Source organism: Stenella coeruleoalba, assembly GCF_951394435.1.
Source record: "Stenella coeruleoalba genome assembly, chromosome: 3".
NCBI lineage: Eukaryota > Metazoa > Chordata > Mammalia > Artiodactyla > Delphinidae > Stenella > Stenella coeruleoalba.
Window position 1 is genome coordinate 35,434,016 of NC_137148.1, and position 12,938 is coordinate 35,446,953.

Below are 12,938 nucleotides of genomic sequence, written 5' to 3' on the forward strand. Positions count from 1 at the left end.
AGCCCCACTCATCAGGGACTGGCTGCCTTAAGATCCCCTGAGCCCGCAACCACCTCTAGATATGACCCTGCCACCTCTAGACATGACCCTGCCACCTCCCAGAGGGCCCAGGATACAGCTCCACCCACCAGTGAGCAGGCACCAGTCCAAGAATACCCTGGGCCCAAGCCCTGCCCTTAAGGGAGCCTGTTCTAGCCTCTGGACCAACCTCACCCACCAGGGGGCAGACACCAGACTCAAGAAACCCAGAATCCTACAGCCTGTGGACCCAGCCTGCCCATCAGCAGGCCAGATTCTGTCCTGAGACTAGCTGGGCCCTGGCCCTGCCCACTAGCAGGCCAACAAGCTTTAGGAAACCCTGAACCCCAGACCCAACTGTATCAGAAACTACCCTGCCCCACTAGCAATCCAACACCAACTCTGGGGTCCCTGGGTTTTGCAACCAGACTCCAGGACCTGGCTCTAACCCCAGAACTTGGCTTCACCCACCAGTGGGTAGGCAACACCCTGAGTCTTCCAGACTCTGACTCAGCCCAGCAGTGAGCTGGCATAAGACCTGGAGCCCCCTGGGGTTCCATAGTCAGCTTCTTCATGTCCTGGTCCCACCAACCAGTGGCTGGCAGCCTCTGGACAAGGTAAGGCCTGGCAATCAACCTGACTAGGGGCCAACCAACCCTACCAGAATCCCATATAGTCAGCCCACCACAACAGAAAGACCCCTGAAGCCCTCATAGATGAAGCCTCTAGAGCCTATAGTTTGGGTTATGAGCAGGTAATATGCTACCTGGAGGCATAGTATGTCTCCTACAAAAGACCACTTCTCCAAGGTAGGGAAATATAACCAACCTACCAGATATATAAAAATAAAAACAGCAACTTAGGCAAAATGAGGGGACAGAGAAACAGGTTCCAAACAAAGAAACATGGTCCAAACAAAGGAACATGTTCCAAACAAAGGAACAAGATAAAACCCCAGAAGAACTAAGTGAAGTGGAGATAGGCAATCCACCCTAGGAGGAGTTCAGGACAGTGATCGTACAGATGATCAAAGGACTCAGAGAAGAATGGATACACAGAGTGAGAAGTTAGTTTTTAACAAAGAGTTACAAAATATAAAGAACAACCAAATGAAGAATACAATAATTGAAATAAAAATACACTAGAAGAAATGAACAGTAAACTAAATGATACAAAGGAGTGGATCAGCTGGAGAACAGTAATGGAAATCACTAATGCTGAACAGAAAAAAGAATGAAAAGAAATGAGGACAGTTTAACAGACCTCTGGGACAACAGCCAGTACACTAATATTCACATTATAGGGGTCCCAGAAGGAGAAGAGAAAAAGGTGCTGATAACTTATTTGAAGACATAATAGCTGAAAACTTCCCTAACCTGGGAAAGGAAACAGTCACCCAAGTCCAGGAAGTGCAGAGAGCCCCATGCAGGATTAACCCAGAGAGAAACAGACCAAGACAAATTAATTTTGTCATTTTAATTACACACAGAGAATATTAAAAGCAGCAAAGGAAAAGCAACAAACAACATACAAGGGAACTCCCAAAAGGCTATCAGCTTACTTTTCAACAGAAACACTGCAGACAGAAGGGAGGGGCACAATATACTTAAAGTGATGAAAGGGAACAACATACTACCAAGAATATTCCACCCAGCAAGGCTCTCCAGATTTGATGATGAGATCAAAAGTTTTACAAACAAGCAAAAGCTAAGAGTTCCGCACCACCAAACCAGCTTTACAACAAATGTTAAAGGAACTTCTCTAGGCAAAAAAGAAAAGGACACAACTAAAAACAAGAAAATTACAAAATGAAAAAGTTCACTGGTAAAGGTAAACATACAGTAACAGGTAGGAAATTATCTATGCACAAAACTAGTGGAAGGTTAAAAGACAAAAGTAGTAAAATCATCTATATCCACAATAAGAAGTTAAAGGACACACAAAATAATTAGATGTAAAATGTGATATCAAAAACAGTAATCATGAGGGGAGGACAATACAAATGCAGGGTTTTTAAAATGCATTGGAAATTAAGAGATCAGCAACTTTAAAAAATCACGTATGTACATTGCTATATAAAAACCCCATGGTAACCACAAACCAAAAATCTGTAATATATATAGACACAAAAAGAAAAAGGAATCTAAACATAACACTAAAGATAGTCAACAAAATCACAAGAGAACAAAAGAAGAAAGGGGAAAAAGACCTATAAAAACAATCCCTTAATAAACTGGCAATAAAAACATACATACAATAAATACCTTCAATATAAATGGAGTTAATGCTCCAATCAAAAGGCACAGAGTGGCTGAATGGTTACAAAAACAAGACCCATATATATGCTGCCTACAAGAGACTTACTTCAGATCTAAAGATAAACACAGACTGAAAGCAACAGGATGGGGAAAAGTATTCCACGCAAATGGAAATCAAAAGAAAGCTGGGGTAGCAATACGTATATCAGACAAAATAGACTTTAAAGTAAAGACTGTTACAAGAGACAAAGGAGGATATTATATAATGATGAAGGGATCAACCCAAAAGAAGATATAATAATTGTAAATATATATGCACCCAACATAGGAGCACCTAAAAACATAAAGCAAATATTAACAGATATAAAGGAGAGAGATACAATAACACAATAGTGGGGGACTTTAACACCCCACTTACGTCAATAGACAAATCATTCAGACAAAAAAATCAATAAAGAAACACTGGCTTTAAATGACACCTTAGACCAAATGGACTTAACTGACATATATAGAGAATTTCATCTGAAAGCAGCAGAATACACATTTCTTTTCAAGTGTACCTGGAACATTCTCCAGAACAGATCACATGTTAGGCCACAAAAGAAGCACTGGTAAATTTACGAAAATTGAAATCTTATCAAGCATCTTTTCTGACCATAACTCTGTGAGATTATAAATCAACTACAAGAAAAAAACTGCAAAAAGCACAAATACATGGAGGCTAACCAATATGCTACTAAATAACCAATGGCTCACAGAAGAAATCAAAGAAGAAATCAAAAAATACCTGGAGATAAAAGAAAATGAAAACACAATCCAAAACCTATGAGATGCAGCAAAAGCGGTTCTAAGTGGAAAGATTATAAGTGATACAAGCTTACTTCAGGAAACAAGAAAAATCTCAAATAAACAATCTAACCTTACTCCTAAAGGAACTAAAGAAAGAAGAACAAACAAAACCCAAAGTTAGCAGAAGGAAAGAAATCATAAAGCTCAGAGCAGAAGTTAATGAAATAGAGACTAAAAAAACAACTGAAAAGGTCAATGAAACTAAAAGCTGGTTCTTTGAAAAGATAAACAAAGTTGACAAACTTTAGCCAGACTCATCAAGAAAAAAAGAGAGGGGCCAAATCAAAATCAAGAATGAAAAAGGAGAAGTTACAATGGACACCACAGAAATACAAAGGATAATAAGAGACTACTAAGAACAACAATACACCAATAAAATGGACAACCTAGAAGAAATGGACAAATTTTTAGAAACGGATAATCTCTCAAGACTGAACCAGGAAGAAATAAAAAATATGAACAGACCAATTACCAGCCCTGAAATTGAATCAGTAATTTAAAAACTCCCAACAAACGAAAGTCCAGGACTAGATGTCTTCAGAGTTGAATTCTACCAAACATTTAGAGAAGAGTTAACACCTATCCTTCTGAAAATCTTCCCAAAAAAATGCAGAAGGAACAATTCTGAACTCATTCTATGAGGCCACAATCACCCTGATAACAAAACCAGACAAAGATATCACAAAATAAAGAACATTACAGGCCAATATCACTGATGAACGTAGATGCAAAAACCCTCAACAAAATACTAGCAAACTAAATCCAACAATACATTACAAGGATCATATACCATGAATAAGCAGGATTCATCCAAAGGAAGCAAGGATTTTTCAATATCTGCAAACCAATATGATATACCACATCAACAAATTGAAGAATAAAACCCATAAATCATCTCAATAGATGCAGAAAAGCTCTTGACAAAATTCAACATCCATTTAAGATAAAACTCTCCAGAAAATGGGCACAGAGGGAGCATACCTCAACATAATAATGACCACATATGACAAACACACAGCTAACATCATACTCAGTGATGAAAAGCTGAAAGCATTCCCTCTAAGATCAGGAACAAGACAAAGATGCCCACTCTCACCACTTTTATTCAACATAGTATTTGAAGTCCTACCCACAGCAATCAGACAAGAAAAAAATAAAACGAATTCAAACTGGAAAGAAAGAAGTAACTGTCACTGTTTGCAGATGACATGAAACTATACATAGAAAACCCTGAAGATGCCACCAGAAAACTACTAGAGCTCATCAGTGAATTCAGTAATGTTGCAGGATACAAAATTGATACACAGAAATCCATTCCATTTCTACACAATAGCAACAAAGTATCAGAAAAAGAAATTAAGGAAATAATTCCATTTACCATTGCATCAAAAAGCATAAAATACCTAGGAATAAACGTACCTAAGGAGGTAAAAGACCTGTACTCAAACTATAAGACACTGATGAAAGAAACTGAAAATGACACAGATAGAAAGATATACCATGTTCAGGGATTGGAAGAATTAATATTCTTAAAATGACCATACTACCCAAGGCAATCTACAGATTTAATGCAATCTCTATCAAAATACCAATGACATTTTCTACAGAACTAGAACAAACAATTTTAAAATTTGCATGGAACACAAAAGACCCTGAATTGCCAAACCAATCTTGAGAAAGAAGGACAGAGCTGGAGGAATCATGCTCCCTGACCTCAGACTATACTACAAAGCTATAGTAATCAAAACAGTATGGGGCTTCCCTGGTGGCGCAGTGGTTGAGAGTCCGCCTGCCGATGCAGGGGACACGGGTTCGTGCCCCAGTCTGGGAGCATCCCACATGCCACAGAGCGGCTGGGCCCGTGAGCCATGGCCACTGAGCCTGCGCGTCTAGAGCCTGTGCTCCGCAACGGGAGAGGCCACAGCCGTGAGAGGCCCGCGTACCGCAAAAAAAAAAAAAAACCAGTATGATACTGGCAAAAAAACAGACACGTAGATCAATGGAACACAACACAGAGCCCAGAAATAAACCCACACACTTATGGTCAATCTATGATAAATGAGGCAAGAATATACAATGGAGAAAAAACATTCTCTTCAACAAGTGGTGCTGGGAAAACTGACCAGCTGTATGTAAAAGAATTAAATTAAAACATTCTTTAACACCATATACAAAAATGAACTCAACATGGATTAAACACATAAATGTTAAGACTGTAAACCATAAAAATCCTAGAAGAAACCATAGGCAGAATACTCTGACCTAAATCTTAGCAATATTTTTTTGGATCTGTCTCCTAAAGCAAAGGAAATAAAAGCAAAATTTAAAAATGTTACCTAATTAGACTTAAAAGCTTTTGCACAGTAAAGGAAACCATTGACAAAACAAAAAGGTAACCTACTTAATGGGAGAAAATATTTGCTAATGAAATGAGTGATAAGGGCTTTATACCCAAAATATATAAACAGCTCATACAGCTCAACATCAAAAAAAAAACAACCCAATTAAAAAATGGGCAGAAGACATGAATAGACATTTTTCCAAATGAAAATGAAAAGATGCTCAACATCATTACAAGAAATGCAAGTCAAAACCACAATAAGATATCACCTCACACCTGGTAGAATGGCTATCATCAAAAAGAACACAAATAACAAATGTTGGTGAGAAGGTAGAGAAAAGGGAACCCTTGTACACTGTTGGTTGGTCCAGCCACTGTGGAAAACAGTTTGACAATTTCTCAAAAAACTAAAAATAGAACTACCATAGGACCCAATAATTCCACTCCTGGGTATATATCCAAAATATATATATATATATATATATATATATAAAACACTAATTCAAAAAGATACAGGCACCCCAATGTTCACAGCAGCATTATTTACAATTGCCAAGATACGGAAGCAAGCTATGTGTCCATCAACTGATAAATGGATAAGAAAAATGTCTGTATATATATATATATATATATATATATACACACACACACACACACACACACAATGGAATACTATTCAGCCATAAAAACAAGGCTGGAGAGGATGTGGAGAAATGGGAACCCTGGTACACTGTTGGTGGGAGTGTAAATTAGTGTGACCACTGTGGAAAACACTATGGAGTTTCCTTAAAAAACTAAAAATAGAGCTACCATATCATCCAGCAATCCCACTCCTGGGTATATGTCTGGAAAAAATGAAAACTCTAATTTGAAAAGATACATGTTCTCCAATGTTCACAGAAGCACTATTTATAATAGCCAAGACATGGAAACAACCCAACTGCCCATTAACTGACAACTGACTTCAGATGTGACACATGCGCACACACACACACCCCCACAGTGGCATATTACTCAGCCATAAAAAAAAGAAATACTGCCATTTGCAGCAACATGGATGGACCTAGAGAATATTATACTTAGTGAAGTTAAACAGAAGAAGACAAATATTATATGATATCACTTATACATGGAATCTAAATAATACAGATGAATCTATATACAAAACAGAAACGTAGAGGACAAACGAACAAACTTATGGTTACCAAAGTAAGGGAAGGGTCATATTAGGAGTGTGGGATAAACAGATGCAAACTACTGTACACAAAATAGATAATCAACAAGGGTTTAATGTATAACACAGGGAACTATATTCAATATCTTGCAATAACCTGTGATAGAAAATAGTCTGAAAATACATATAATATACACATTATACTCACTTTGCTGTACATCTGAAACACAGTATTGAAAATCAGCTAAACTCCAATTAAAAGAAAAAAAACTATGAGGTAGATAGATACATGATAAATATTGATATATAACACATTGGAATACAGCCTCAGTAAAAAAAATACTGCCAACATGAATGGAGGTGGAAGACATTACACTAAGCAAAGAAAGGCAGACACATAAAGAGAAGTACTGCATGAACTCACTTCATGTAAAATCTAAAATAGTCAAACTCACAGAAGCAGAGAGTCCAGTGGTAGTTTTCCAGGGGCTGGGGGTGGAGAAATATGATTATGTTGGTGAAAGGGTACAAAGTTCCAGTTATGCAAGATGAATACTTTCTGGAGATCTGATGTACAGCATAGTGACAATAGTTAATACTATATTGTATACTTGTAATTTATTGAGGATTAAATCCCCTTCCCACCACCACACACAAAATGGTAACTATGTAGACACACACAAAATGGTAACTATGTAGAAGTAATATATATGTAATATATATGTATATGAAATATATATGTATCGACTGAAGAAAATGCACTACCTAAAAGTTGTGAGTTATGTTTTATGCTGGGACCTTACTGAGGACTATAGCTCGGGAGGCAGACCCTCAGATAGCTCTAAGGAACTGTTCTGGAGAGGTAAGGGAGGAGCCAGGATATATAGGAGTTTTTATTGGGGAAAAAAAACAAAAACAAAAAAACATGTAGTCCAACATCAAGAGATTACTACTAATTACAAAAAAAAAACCCCAGATATCTCAAGTTAAGGATTTTAGTACTCTTTTAGGTATGGAAAGATGCAAGATTCTGGGCTCTTGGAAATTATACCTTAGATATGAATCTTATCTGAGACCAGTATCCTATTTTTCTCCATTGTGAATTCCACTCAGGGTGCACTGTCAGAGGCAGCTGCAGTGGCTGAAGGCAGGCAACATTTGTTGTTTACTGAAATGAGAGGCAACATTTTTTTGTCCATAATTAGCCTGATTGTGGTGATCATTTCATAATGTACGTGTATATCAAGACATCAAGCTGTATATCTTAAATATATACAATTTTATATGTCAATGATATCTCAACAAAGTTGTTAAAAAAAATTAAAGGAAATTATTTCAAGGAATCCTGGTCAGACATGTGTTCCCCAGGAATACAAATATCAGCTATTTCTTGAGAAAAGACAGAAGAACTTGTGACAAGAACTGAAGGTTTTGAAAATGTGATTTTTACTTCAAAATTACAAATAATTCCTATCCCTTTATTCAATCCAAAGTTGCATCCAGGGCCTTTTTGACCCAAATTCCCACCACTTTTCTCTTTCTCCATAAAGAACAAGCCTATTTAATGTTCTCTCTCTTCCCTCCTTCTCTCCATCAGTGGCTGCTTGCTGCCACTGTTACTGTGACATTTGTATTGCTACTTCTTTACTCCACTATATCCCTGAACCACCATCATCTATGGAGTCTTCCACTTTTCTTCCCTCTATTTTCACATTTATTCCTGAATTTTTTTTTCCTTATACATCTTGTTGATTCTACAGCAGACTTGGATCTCATGCAGAAAATCTGGACTTTAGAGACAGAGCCAGACCACTAGAGTTCCTTCTGCCAGGAAATAATTGTTCAGAATGTAGGGGATGTGATTATCAAGAGAGAGAACTCTGGCTCTTCTTGGCTGTCTCCATGACTGTTCACTGCTCTAAGTTTCTTCTTCACCGTCAGATATTTTGTTTTACTTGTTTTTTCTGTCTATATTTAGAGTGACTGAAAATTCTTGTAGTAACTGGAACACTAGTTTCTATATAATTTCAGTTTTACTGTAAAAGAAGTAACAGAGGGTAAACCCTTGATTAACTAGAATGCCCAAGGAATGGAATGCTTGATTATACTTTTTGTTGAACATTACTAAATATCTTAGTCCACTTCTCTGAAGTCTCATAAAGCACCAAGGTCATTACTCTGGCTTTCAACTTAAATTGTGCTGACTCTATGCTCATAGATGCAAGTGGTCTACTTATCATATGTATCCTGGAAGTCTTGTAAATTATTGTCATTTATGACAATACCTAGTGACTAAAAGTGCAAGTTCAAAATTGGCACTTTTTTTTTTTTGCTGTACGTGGGCCTCTCACTGTTGTGGCCTCTCCCATTGCGGAGCACAGGCTCTGGACACGCAGGCTCAGCGGCCATGGCTCACGGGCCCAGCCGCTTCGCGGCATGTGGAATCCTCCCAGACTGGAGCACGAACCCACGTCCCCTGCCTCGCAGGTGGACTCTCAACCACTGCGCCACTAGGGAAGCCCAAAAATTGGCACTTTTAAAAAGAATATTTGGCAATATGTGTCTCGAGCCTTGACAACATTCATAAACTGTACCTAGTAATCACACATCTAGGAATTTAATTATAGGAATAATTAGAGATATATCCAAAAATTATGTGCCTAAATGTCACATATTTTGGAAAATTAGAACATTATCCTCCAACATTAGATATATTTTGATATACCCATAAAATAGAATGCCATGCAAATATTAAAATTCATATTTTTAAGGGATAGGAAATGCTCATAATAAGAGAAAAGGGGAACATATAAAGCAATATAATCATTATGATCTAAATTGGGTAAAATACACATATATGTACATATGTAATTTTGTGTAGGTATGTGTGTGATACAGAAGATTTATGGTATATACATTAAAATGTTAATAATGGTTATCTCTGGAAGGTAGGAATATGGGTGTTTAAATTCCCTAATTTTTACTTTGATGTAATTTCCTACATTGTCTATAATCAAATTTTATTATTTTAGGATCATAAAATAATACATAACATTTTTAATTTTCTATTGAAATTTAGTCCTATCACATAACTTTCTCTGAAAGGCAAAATGCAGGGAAATGAACTTGAGTTCTAGCCTGTGGTCTTTTTCTCGATCAACAGTTTCATATTTTGTTGTTCCCATTCTTTTAACTTTCTTTGAATTATTATTTGAATTAATGTCTTCACTTATATGACCAGTGCTTTGAAGGGTAAAATCCAAGTTATTGCACAATTTGGGATTTTTTCAGCAGCTTCAGTTATTGGGATTCTCAGGACAATCATTGGCACACAAATCTTTAATTATTCACAATACAGGAAATGTTTGTAAAATGAAAATGTCATCAATAGCCTGGCTCAGGAATCAAACCTAGAAGTCTGAAATACCCATTAACCTATTCTTTTATTAGCATACTCTCTTCCACTACCTTAGTTCAGGCTCTGGTTATCTCAGTTCTTCACTCTCCTAAACTGTCCCACTGTTTACATCCAATTAGGAAAGCTACATTTTACCTAATTTGAAAGAGGATCATTTCTGAAAAAATGGCAATAAATGGAAAGAAAGTCAAACTTCTTTCCATGGCAAATATTTTATGCTCTTTCATGTTTCAAATAATAGCAATATACTCAGCCTTTGCTGCATAAAATATCCCTCCAAAACTTAATGGCTTAAAATAATAATCATTTATTAGTTCACAAATCAGCAGGTTGGGCTTTTTAGCTGGGCCTAGCTGGGCAGTTTTTCTGCCTGTCTCAGCTAGGCTTACTCATCAACTGTCAGCTGATGGGTTGGCTAGGGCTGGATGGTCTAAATGGACACATTTACCTGTTGGGCAATTGGTAGGCTGTTGGCTGGAGAGCCTCAGTCTCTTCCACATGACCTCTGTAGCAGGGTAGCTGAGGCTTGTTCACATGGTGGAAGTAGAAAAAGATGAGTGAAAGGTGCAAAACTTCTTAAGGTCTGGAAAACCTCACATTCCTTCTTCCGCAGTATATGAAGGCCAATCTAAATGAAAAGGATGGGGAAACAGACCTACCTCTTAAAGGCAGGAGCTCCAGTGGATTTTTGGCCATTTTTTATCTACTACACTATGTGATGGATCTTAGTACATACATTAAAAAGTAAGGAAGCAAGAAGCAAAAGAAGTCACATTCTTGGCTACCAAGCCAGGCTCCAACAATGACCCAATAATTTTTATTAATTCTTCTTTTTCCTCAGAGGCATTCATCTAGTGATCCCCCCCCTCTAATCCCATCCTATTCCTGGAGCTCTGGCTCTCTTATCTATATTCCCCCTTTTACTTCCTGGCACAGCCCAAGAGAGAAGTTCTGATTAGGTTGGGTAGTCTCAATCCATGTAGATCATCCCTATCTGGCAGCATTCTCACGCTAGATCACCTCCAGAAGGTGCTGGCCTGTTTAAAATTTTCTGATTCTTAAGGAGAAGAGGAGGAGAGAATCAGCAAGAACTCCCTACAAAAAGGGCAAGCCAGAATCACCTGTTGACATCATTTTTTAATTATGCAGTGTGAAAAACTCTTACCATCCTTCTACAATAGGCTCAAACCTATAAGAATTACCTCCACTGTAAAATCTTCCCCAGCATCCACAGGCAGAATCGGTGGCTCCCACCTCTGTGGTCTTACGTTATCTCAATTTTTGGACTAGTTACATTTTATAGTAATAGTGGACAGAGCTCTGGGGAGTATAGACACAGTTATAGGAACATTTCCAGTAGGCAAAATGGGCTCAGACTGAAGTTTCCTGGAAGGTTGCCTCATGCAGTGTTTACCTCTATTTAAAAAAAAAAAATTCGGGGATTTCCCTGGCAGTCCAGGGGTTAGAACTCCTCACTTCCACTGCAGGTGGTGCGGGTTCAATCGCTGGTCAGGGAACTAAGATCCCACATGGCATATGGTGTTGTCAAAAAAAAACAAAATTCAACTGAGTAAATTTTAAAGAGCTTATTGGCTTTATTCAATGATTCATGAAATAGGCAGTATCCAATCTAGTATAGAGAAAGGAGCACTGAGGACCTGTACAAAATGACAGACTTTTAGAGGCAGAAAGCAGCAGGAACAAGGAAGTTATACTAGACATAAAGAGGGTGGGTTATCACAAGGTTTCTTTCCTTTAGGGGATGACAGGAGTCTTATCAGGCAGATTACCTAACTAGTGCTCATCAGGCAATTCCTGATTGGTTTAAGATTCGATTTCTGGAGAGCCAAAACTGTAATTAAGTCTGAGTTTGGTAACATGGAGCTTAGCATAAGTGACTATTTTGGATCTGTGGTTTTTAACACCTCTGAAGGCCTTAAACTATAATTATTGACTAAGCCTCATAGTTCTGATAATGCTGGCAAGAGACAAGTCCTATTACACAGTTAAATTAAACAAGGAGGCCTTTAGTGGAGCTTCAAGATGGCAGAAGAGTAAGACGTGAAGATCACCCTCCTCCCCACAAATTCATCAGAAATACATCTACATGGGGAACAGCTCCTACAGAGCACCTTCTGAACACTGGCAGAAGACCTCAGACCTCCCAAAAGGCAAGAAACTCCCCCACGTACCTGGGTAGGGCAAAAGAAAAAAGAATAAACAGAGACAAAAGAATAGGAATGGGCAATGCACCAGTGGGAGGAAGCTGTGAAGGAGGAAAGGTTTCCACACTACGAAGCCCCTTCGCGGGCAGAGACCGTGGGTGGCGGAGGGGGGAAGTTTTGGAGCCTCGGAGGAGAGCGCAGCCACAGGGGTGCAGAGGGCAAAGCGGAGAGATTCCCGCACAGAGGATCGGTGCCGACCAGCACTCACCAGACCGAGAGGCTTGTCTGCTCCCCCGCCGGGGTGGGTGGGGTCTGGGAGCTGAAGCTTGGGCTTCAGTCTGATCGCAGGGAGACGACTGGCGGCGTGAACACAGCCTGAAGGGGGCTCTTGTGGCACGGCTAGCCGGGAGGGAGTACGGGGAAAAGTCTGGAGCTGCCGAAGAGGCAAGAGACTTTTTCTTCCCTCTCTGTTTTCTGGTGCGCAAAGAGAGGGGATTAAGAGTGCTGCTTAAACGAGCTCCAGAGATGGGCGCGAGCTGCAGCTATCAGCGCGGACCCCAGAGATGGGCATGAGACACTAACGCTGCTGCTGCCACCACCAAAAAGCCTGTGTGCAAGCACAGGTCACTATCCACACCTTCCCTCCCGGGAGCCTGTGCAGCGCGCCACTGCAAGAGTCCAGTGATCCAGGAACAACTTCCCCGGGAGAACACAC

At 38.9% G+C, this 12,938-nt stretch overlaps 1 long non-coding RNA gene across 1 annotated transcript; it reads right to left on the reverse strand.

Annotated features, from left to right (window-relative positions):
* Positions 1-6,849: 6,849 nt before the first annotated feature.
* On the reverse strand, positions 6,850-12,729 carry LOC307183970. Its single transcript, XR_013827644.1, has 3 exons — positions 12,492-12,729; positions 10,507-10,686; positions 6,850-7,808 (listed from the first exon to the last, which is right to left on the reverse strand). It is a non-coding gene; the product is annotated as an uncharacterized lncRNA (long non-coding RNA).
* Positions 12,730-12,938: the final 209 nt, after the last annotated feature.